Source organism: Nelumbo nucifera, chromosome 3 (genome assembly GCF_055504915.1).
Source record: "Nelumbo nucifera cultivar China Antique chromosome 3, China Antique-T2T, whole genome shotgun sequence".
In the NCBI taxonomy this organism is placed as follows: Eukaryota; Viridiplantae; Streptophyta; class Magnoliopsida; order Proteales; family Nelumbonaceae; genus Nelumbo; species Nelumbo nucifera.
The window spans coordinates 36,087,710-36,098,301 of NC_142651.1; the positions used below are offsets into that span (position 1 = coordinate 36,087,710).

At 36.1% G+C, this 10,592-nt stretch overlaps 1 pseudogene; it reads left to right on the plus strand.

Moving 5' to 3' along the window:
• The first annotated feature begins 739 nt into the window (after window positions 1–739).
• Window positions 740–3,617, plus strand: LOC104595066 (putative receptor-like protein kinase At5g24010 pseudogene; annotated as a pseudogene).
• Window positions 3,618–10,592: the final 6,975 nt, after the last annotated feature.

The following is a 10,592-nucleotide window of genomic DNA, read 5'->3' on the forward strand; positions in this document are numbered from 1 at the left end:
ATTAATGGGGAATTGTCTAAAACTCACCATCACTTTTTATGAATTCTCTTAAACTCATTATAACTTTTCAAAACGTCTAAAACTCACCTAAACTTTTATTTTCCAAAACTCACCATCAGTTAATATTCATCGGCAGAAATTGTCCACATCGGAACAAATGTAAATTTCATGACCAAAATAATTTTATGGGTAATCTACTGTTCATCGTCCTGAACAGCGATCTTCCCCTTTCCCTTCTCTCCCCATAATCATTCCTCATTTTTTCTCTCAGTTTCTCTCTCTCCCTCTCTCTTCCTCACCTCCATCGAGCTGAAATGTCAATCAAAAGCATTATTCTTCGTCTTCAACTTCGAACTCGAACAAGTTGCAATAGTAAAACTTCTCTCCTATTCTCACTCATCTCCAACATAAATCCAACCATTTTCTTCCCTCACTCTCTCTCTTCACTCCTTTACCGCTTCAGGCTTCTCCAATCATCCATCAACTTCCCTGGAGCAGAATCTATTGTAGCAGTCGTCGTTCGACTTTCGTCCTTGACCAACCTACGAAACTCATACCAGCTTTTGTTGTTTGAGCTTCCACTAATCTTCTAGTCGCAATCCACGAAAACCATCGCTATTTGAGGAACAAGCAATCTGAGATAAAAAATCGACTGAAATTCCCCCGGGCATTTGATTGTCAGTTTTATGTTTTTGGATTAAAGAACGATGGATTAAGTTGTAAAATCGTCCTCTGATGTTTCTTGCCTCTGAAAAACTCCCATCTTGTCGGTGCGGGTGGATTTGATATGGTGTACAAGGGAGTGCTCAGAGACAACACAAGAGTTGCTGTGAAGCAAGGTGTACCGGGGTCTAGGCAGGGGCTTCCAAAATTCCAAACAGAGATAACAGTTCTGTCGAAGATTCGCCACCGGCATCTCGTTTCCCTGATTGGGTTTTGCGAAGAACAGTCGGAGATGATACTGGTATATGAGTATATGGAGAAGGGGCCATTAAGGAACCATTTATATGGTTCAGAGTTTCAACCTTTGTCTTGGAAGCAGAGGCTTGAGATATGCATTGGTTCAGCCAGAGGCCTCCATTACCTTCACACAGGTTCAACTCATGGAATCATCCATCGCGATGCTAAATCAACCAACATTTTGCTTGATGAAAACAATGTCGCCAAGGTCGCTGACTTGGGCCTTTCAAGGTCTGGCCCCTGTCTGGATTAGACCCATGTTAGCACTGGTAAAAGGTAGCTTTGGGTATCTGGACCCAGAGTATTTTAAACGGCAGCAACTGACTGATAAATCAGAGGTCTATTCATTTGGAGCGGTACTTCTTGAAGTACTCTGTGCGATGAACTTCCATCCAAGAGGAAGAAAGCAAAGCAGGAGATAATGAAAGGTAAAGTAGTAAATTAACAATGCCAGTTGGGCAAGTTATCTCACTGATACGGTGAGTTTTGGAAGTTTTGAAGAGTTACGGTGAGTTTAAGAGAATTCATAAAAAGTGATGGTGGGTTTTGGATAATTACCTTAAATTAATTTAGTCCCTTTGCTATTAATTTAATTAATTAAATTATCAAGGGTAAATTTCTTAAACTACCCTTATGGTTTAATTAATTGATTAAGTGTGTCCTTACTGTTTGAAAATTGAACGATGCCAATCCTACTGTTTTTGACAATTGACTAACTCTACCCTTACTACCCTTACTGTTAATATCCATTAGTATTCCGTTAAAACCTACATACACGTGAGACTACGTGATGTTTAAACTACTTTTAAAACCTAATATTACCCCTTGTCCCCTCTCTCAGAGACAAATAATGGGTTAAGATGCTTCTGCAACTAGAACAAAAATGCCTTGATGTCTACAGGAGAAAGGCAAATAAAACTAGCAATTGTTCTTTTGTCGTGAGCATTGTTGTAGTAAATAGAATAAGACGAGAAAATGGATGTCTACAACCAAGGAAGAATGTTTCAGTTTATAGGGTTTCGTTTCTATCATGATTGCCTTGGAAATGGCAGGCATTCCTTCAATTTCAATTTCAGAGACGAGGTAGCGCTCTTTCTCTCTTCCCCTCGTCTGTTACAGCAATCACTGTAGTTGCCGCCACCGCCATAACCACCACCACCATGGGCTGGGAATCGCAGGAGGGAGGGTGGCACCACCCTGAAACAATCAATCTCCTTCCCATCTATCTTGACCAGGAAGAGGGGGGAGGCTCTTGCGGAAGCCCTGCCAGCCCTTCTCTATTTTGAGAGATTCCTCGTATTGATGTTTTTTTGATTTTCGAGAGGAAATTCAGATTTGATCCTCATAAGAAATAGAAAAATAGAGAAAGATAAGAGAGAAGCCACCCGGGGTCTGAGAAGGGGTAATATTGGGTTTTAAAAAAAGTTTAAATGTCACGTGGTCTTACATGTATGTGGGTTTTGATGGAATACTAATGGGTGTTAATTATAAGGGTAGAGTTAATCAATTGTCAGAAACAAAAAGGGTAGCATCAGTCAATTTTCAAACAGTAAAAATATACTTAGTCAATTAATTAAACCACAAGGATAATTTAAGAAATTTACCCAATTATCAACTATGTTAATTAATTATATTATTAAGTTACTAATCAACTAATTAATTTAGTTTTTTAATTAATTAAGTCAAAGCTGTTGATGGGGGAGTGGATAATGGCATGTTAATTAAGTTAAAATTCTATAATATCCGGCTATTGAAGGATTTAAACGATGGGTTGTTACATTCGGTAGGGTGGACGTGAAAAACAAACTAATTTGGAGATCAAATGTTAATGGTGAATTTTCAATGAAAACAGCTTACAAGCTCAAATGTAGCCTATCTGTTCCTAATGATCAGTGTGTTAAATGGAATTCTCTTATTTGAAATCTGAAATGCCAACCCAAACTCAAGATTTTTCTTTATCTGGTTCTAAAAGGTAAGACTCCTCACAAAGAGCCTTTTGAGGGCTGGATTAACATTGACAGAGGGTATAACTTCTGTGGAGAGGAAGAATATATCTTACATATTATTAGGGACTGTGAAGAAGCAAAGCAGGTGTGGAATATTGTGGGTCCCAGTTTAGTGGGCCCTACCGGTTCAGACCCAGAATGAAGTCGTGGTGGACTAGGGTGTACGAGACCGATCGGTTACATCAAACCCAGACATATGTGTTTGAAAAGAGTGGTTAAATCTTATGGCAGCTGTGGAAAAATAAAAACCAAAAGACATTTTCCAATGTTGTTGTTCCTCAAATTATTGTTGAAAATGCCTCCAAAAATTAGAGTGCGTTTATTAATTGTTTGCAGGTTTCCAGCACTAGCAAAGTGGAGAAGAGATGGTTGCATGTTTATTGGCTTCCCCCAAGAGCAGACACGATTAAAATCAACTTTGATGCTTCCTCTAGAGAGTGTTCCATTGCAGCAATGACAAGAAATTACCTAGGCAGTATCGTCGACTTTAAAGGCTACAATCTTGGTATCTCGACTATCAATGCTGCTGAAGCGTGGGTAGTGTGGGAGGCCCATAATTTGGATGCAGACTTTGTGGATCAAGCAATTACTACAAAAGGGGATTCATGCTTAATCATCTCCTGCCTTAAAGGTCAAGTGTGCCTGCCTTAGACCATTAGTAACATTGTTAGAGAATGCTTATTGTTCAGAGGTCAGCTCAGTCAAGGGGTGGAATATAAACATGTATGTTTACAGAGAGACAAATCAAGTGGCAGATTGAATTGCTAGGGAAGCTCTTTCGACTAATCATGGATGTATTTCTTTTGATCAATATAATCCCCCCAGGGGTCTTGGTTTAATTTGCTTTTGTGATTCATAGGGTCATGCTACCCCCCCCCTGGCGTTTTGTGCAGCACCTCATTGTTTTATCAAAAAAGAAAAACAACATTGTCCATATAGTGAAAAATGGCTTTCTTCTTAACAAAACGAATTAATGCATTAACAAAAATACAAAACATCAAGGGATATAGCATCACAAAGCCACGAATGGACCGAATAAACCCAAGATCCTTTTGCACACGCTTAACAAGGGATATAAAATGAGCGATATTGTTTTCATCACGCTTAACAAGAGAGAACACAACTGCTTAGGGGAGGCAACTGAAGGCCAAAGAGGTGGATTGGGCTTCAACAAAAAGAGATCTCGGATTCACAAAAAGAAATAAAAAAAAAATGAAGCAGCCACAAACTTTTTCTTGTCATAAAAAATCACAATGCCAACCCCTACATAACCACTAGAAAAGAAAGCATTATCAACTCAAATGTGAATATAACTTGCCTAGCTAGGAAGCTCCATGACGGTGGGGGCACCAACAACTTAGTCACTATTTGAGAATCTAACCTGGGAACAATGGGAACCAATGAACCTTAGATTTGTGCCAATATTTTATTCACCCTAGAAATGCAAGAGATTGGGTTAGGGACTTCATTTGCATGCATTAGACTATTTCTATTACTAGATATCTGTCAAGTTGTAATAAAGTATTAAGGAAAGCTTTCCAAAAGGTAATTCCACAAGATTCGTAGTTATCAATGGAGGCTCTTATTCCAGAATAGCAGCTGTTAATAAAGGATCTTTAATAGCTGCCAATGATAGATCTCCTCCAGTTATCAATGAAGGCTCTCACAAATGATCACCCCTAGCACCGGCTGCGTGTTTATGTGCCTCAGCAAATCCACCTTTCAGTACATTGATCAATGGTGGTACAGCCCCTGCATGACCTTATGATCTTCACCTTGTTGATCTTCTCCAAGGATAGATTCACCAATGCTGCCACCGTGTTTATCTGAATAGTAGAATATCATGATACTAGGAGAGGTCGCAGGGCTAACAGCAATCAAGGTGTACAGAGGGTATTTCTTCTTGGGTTCTTGTTACCTTCCTTAGAGAGATCACTACTTCCTCTACTCGAATACCTGAGATCTCTTGAGCTTAAATATGAATTCGTCCTCTTCAGACGAACTGGGGTTTAGATTTTCATCATTTGCGGTAATCTCAAACGAGGACGAAGAAGACGAAGAAGAGTAACAAGAGGGTCGAGTGGAAAGAGGTAGGGGTGTTTACAAAGAGGTTGTTGTTACTTCGTTGAAGCATAATCACCATGGATTTCATGCATTCCGACTTCGATAACAATTGAATCGATGATTCATCGGATAATGGGAGTTGGTGCAGAACACCCAGAGCTTCCTCGCAAGCTCGGAATGCCATGAAATCGGAGTTGTCGACTAGAATATGGACAATATTACGACTAAGCACATCGATCCCTCCTGATTGAACAAAATAACCATCACAGTGTCATCGTTGAATTCGATAACTGCTTTGAGTTTCTTTAGTGAACTCACCTTGAATGGTGTGGACTCCATTGTGGTGAGTGAGTAGAGATACCAACTCGATGTGCTTGGTCGAGATGGAAGACGACGACAGACGAGACTAAGACTCTTGATGAAGTCAAATGAGTTGCAGCGCCAAAAATGCAAAAAGAAAGTCTAGAAGATGGGTGTTACCTCTCTGGTAATCCTGCACAGATGGGGCTGAAGTTACCATAAATTAAAGTTTTTGCGGGAGTTGGGGAAGAAGAGAGAAATGTGAAGGAATATGAGGTAGATGAGATTACCGCCACAGAGAAATGTGAAGGAATATGAGGTAGATGAGATTACCGCCGCTGCCATTAGTGTATCGTGGGGTCGGGGAAGATGAACAATGTTTTTCTCGTCCGAGGGTAATATGGGGATTAAAAAATATTGCAACGGCTTTTTTGGATGGAAGGCTAACAGAAGGGGGTCTTTGTCTCACGGTCATAGTACAAGGGGGTCTTTGTCGCAAAACAAAGTACAGGGGGGTCTTTGTCATAGACCCCATAGTACAATGGGGGGCCTTTGTAATTTACCCTTGATTTTTTTTACTAAGTAGAACTAAAATAATTAACTTTCCTTTGGGAACAAATTAGAAAAAATAAAAATTCTAATAAAGAAATAAAAAAATACTTAACAAAATACAAAATGGACAAGAGATTGGAAAAAAAAATAGGAATTTTATTTCATTTAAATTTGAACAATACAATGGCAAAAATACTTAACAAAATGTAATAAAATATAAAAAGTATAATATAATTAAAATTGAAAATAACAAATTACATTATTGAAAAAATAACAAATAATTTAAATAAAATCGAATAACAAAATTTACAATAAATTTAAAAAATGCTACAAAATTATTAAGTATACAAAAAAATATTGACTTCATCATTTTTCTTCAAGTTCCACCTACATCTCCATCTCCTTGATTTTGATCATCTACTTCAAGTCCATCAGGTGTAATGGCATGCCCTCATTTGTCTTGTAAATTATCCTCATCATCCAACCAATCTTTGAAGCAGGTGCACATCTCTAGACTTTCATCATTCATGCAGCTTCTCTTGTCATCTAGCACCCCAATATTTGCACTACAACAAGACTTCGATAGAATTGTAGACATCGGAGGAGTTAGTAGATCACGTAGCATGGCGACAATGAGCGGATAATTTTTTTCCATGTCCACTCCACCAGGCTAAAATATCAAAATGATTCATTCACTCCGAGTCGAATGAATCACTTAAACTAGAAAAAGTTTGATTGTAAATAAAAATTAAATTTAGTAAATGAACTTGTTGATGAAATGGCAACAAATTTCTGCCTCCTACTTATTAGAGACCAAACTTCATTTTTTCCACTATTGGAACTTGTTGTTCCGAAAATGGAAGTTGCACCTATACAAGCTGCAAATTTTTCATGCCTTATCACTTAAGATTCATACAAGTTATACATTTCAAATAATAAATTATTAATTTTCTTTTTGATTTTCAATTTTAATATTCATATTTTCACAATATAATTCAAGTAAAATATCTAAACCATCTTTTCTAATCATAGGATCTAATATTGCAGCTAATAAGATTGTGCTTGGTTACAATGCAAATAATTTGCACTGAAGCAAAACCATGACAATGCAAATGATTTGAGTGTAAATTCTGACCTATTTTTGTTTCAGCTTATTTTGTTTGATTGCATTACAAATGAAGTAAATTAAGACATGGTGCAGAATAAAGTGAAACCCAAGACCAAATTAAACAAGGATTTGCAGTTTGTTTTTTCCATTTGCACTACCATGCATTTGTACTAGTGCAAATAAATTTGCACTGTAACCAAACGCAGCCTAAAGAGGAAAAACGTTCTTTCAATAATTTTTAAATTTATTTTCCATTACTTCAACAATACTTTTAAATTGTAAATATCTTCTATATTTTGCAAAACATTCACTAATCATAAATAATTGATTAACTAAAAGACAACTAGTTGGGTAACAAACACAAAAAATTCAATAGTTACATCATAAAAATTGTGTAAAAAATCTCTTATACAAATTACCATTTCCTAGTCTTCCTTAAGTATAATATCATGTGGCACTTTTGCATTATAAAAATCAGTAAAAATTTTTTGTAGGAAATACAACTTTGTAGCATAACATAGGTAGAATTCTATGTTGAACATCTATCATAAAATATTTATATTTTAAACCATAATTTTGACATACATATTTAAATTATTGTTTTCTTGCTCCAAAACTTTTAATATATATAATACAATTTCTAATTTTAGAAATATGTTGAAAAATAATATTTAAAGCATCGTGAATACATAAATTTAAGATGTGTCATGCACATCCAATATGAAATAATTTATCATTTAAACACGGTTTAATTGAGATTTTAAAATACTTATTGCCAAATAATTATTACTAACATTATTAAAACTAATAGAAAAAAAAATTATTTTCAATTCCATAAACATGTAAAGTATTTAAAATACTTGCAGCTAGGGATGGATTCGAGCTGAGCCGAGCCGAGTCGAATAGTACCAGACTCAAGCTCGGTTCGAGTAAAAAATTCATAAGCTCGAGCTCGACTTTGAGAAAAATTATTTTATAAAAATAAAAATTATATATAATTTTTTTATTTTATATTTAAAAAATTAAGAATTATGATATTTTTATTATATATATATATTGTTTTCTATAACTTTATAATATTATATATATATATATATATTTATATTCTAGCCGACTCGCGAGCCTCACGAGCCGAGCTCTAGTAGGCTCGAGCTTGGTTGAAATCGAGTCGAGCCGAGCTCGAGCAGCTCATGAAAAGCTCGGCTCATTGCCACCCCAACTTACAGCAATAGTTGGGCCAATATGTGGCTATTTAAGCCCATCAAAACTTAAAATGCTTTTTTGTAAAAGCTAGTTTTTATCAACAAAATGATCGGTAACACCGTAACACAAATATAACTTATATTAAATTTAGAAGTCCAAATATCAGAAGTAATTGCAACTCTATAATTAAGATTTGATAAAATAGAAATTAAATTTTATTTATAAGAATAAAACAATTTCAAAGCATCTACTCTAATAGTATTTCTATAAACTTTTTTAAATTGTGAATTTATAGAATTATGTAAAAATTTTTCAAGTTTAGTATCCTCAACTAAAAAAAATGGTTATTTAGTATATACAATATATTTATTAACTCTTGCCTCATTTTTTCTTGAAAATATTTAAAAGTACCACACCCCCCACGCCCAAATTGTGCTTGTGATTTTTTTTTTCCATTCTTCTTCTTGTTGTTTCTCATGGGTGAGCAAATGTCTACTCAAGTGGCCAATACCACCCTTGCTACAATAGCTAAAGTCACTCTTACATTTTTGGCAAACAACTATTTTTCCCTTCCCCTCAACCTTCCTTATTTTAAATAATTTATAAATTGGGCTAGTGAACTTAGTGCCCTTCTTTTTCTTTCCTCCAGTAGCAGTACTAGGGGTGGGAACTCCGACAATGTCAGTAACATTTATATTGATGCTAACACTATCATACTACGACTAAACATCGTTAACATTGAACATGTTGGGGAATTGGTTTCGGAAGGAGTCGATCATTTTTTTTAATTCTAAAAAAATAAAAATTAATTTAATTGCACTTACATGGATTGCTAGTTTAGAATCTCAACTTGAACAAGCCTTCTTATTGTTAAACCTGAATAAATTTGAGACTTAAGAATTGGATAGTAGAAAGTATTGAAAGTAGTGTTTTAAAAACTGACCTAGAGGCCAAACCATTTTTGCCTCCGGGTCATGGGTCACTGGTTCGATCGGTTGGGTCGAACGTTTCAAACCATTCCACGTCATTGTATAAATATATATATTTTCAATAAATAATGTATAAATATATTTAGATATGTTATATGTATTTTTATATTTAATTTATATTAAAAATTACAATTTGAGGGCAATCAAGTTTTTTTTTGCAAAACTAGTGGGGCAAGGCGCTTAGGCACCTATGACACCTTAGGACACATATATCTCGAAAAGTTACCAAAAAAAAACACCCCAATTAGACATCGGAGTGCAAAGTTATGACCTCCGAAAGTTTGCATACATTGAGTGTGCAACCTGCGACTTGGTGACCAGGTCGAACGGGTCAACGGTTGAACCGACTGGGTCGAACAGTTCTTGACCAAGTCAACGGTTTTTTACCATATGATGGGTCTTAACTAAATCGGACCCGAAATTTTGGCTAGGTGACGATTTGAACGGTGGATCAAGGATGGGTTAAAAATACTGATTGAAAGTGTATGAGAAGAGAATTATTGAATTGGTGTGATGAGAATGGTGGAGAATAGGACTATTTAATCGTTGGGAGTAGACATGTTCATGCGTTGAGTAGCCTGACGGCCCGACTTGTTATAAGTCGAGCTTAGTCATAATTTTAAGCCCACGGGCTCAGGCTCGAGCCTAAGAGCACCAGGCCCAACTTTTTTTGGGCCGGGCTCGGGCTTTCTCGAAAAAGCCCGGCCCGAGTCCATGCCTGACATGATACTATATATTAAATAATAAAAAATATATTTTTATTTAATAAAAAATCTATACAATATTTTTCTTTGTTATTCTTCTCTTTTTTTAAGTAATGGTGAAATGTTTATTATTTTTGAGTTTTGAAGGTTTTTAATATAAATAAAATACTTTTTATTGAATAAAAAAGAAAAAATGTTTTCAAATTTCTGGCCAGGTTTGGGCTTGGGGCTTTATACGAGAGTTGGGCTCGGGCTCAAGACCTAGGCTTGATGGGGGTTGGACTCGGACATTTAGGCCAAAATGTCTAATTGGGAGGGGCATTTTGGTCATTGTAAAGTCATTTATGACATTACCCAAAATGCCCCCCAAACTAGCTATTATATAGTTGTTGGGGGGTATTTCTGCAAACCCCCCCCCAAAAACTGAAACTAATTCTTGGAGGGTCCCCTAATGGCTAGTTTCTTGGACGATTCATAGGCGGCACGGTATGCAAAGTCCTTACTAGCCCATGAACCTAAAACCCTCAACATGAGACTAGATCTACTCCTCATAGAGGGTGCCTCACATGCACATCCCACCATGCATTAAGAACATTTCCCCTATTTATACATTATTATACATGGGAGATATTCCCAATACTTGATGAGGATGTGATATGTCTGTGAGGTTGATGTAAGACACCTTGTGTGAGAAACAAATCTCAAT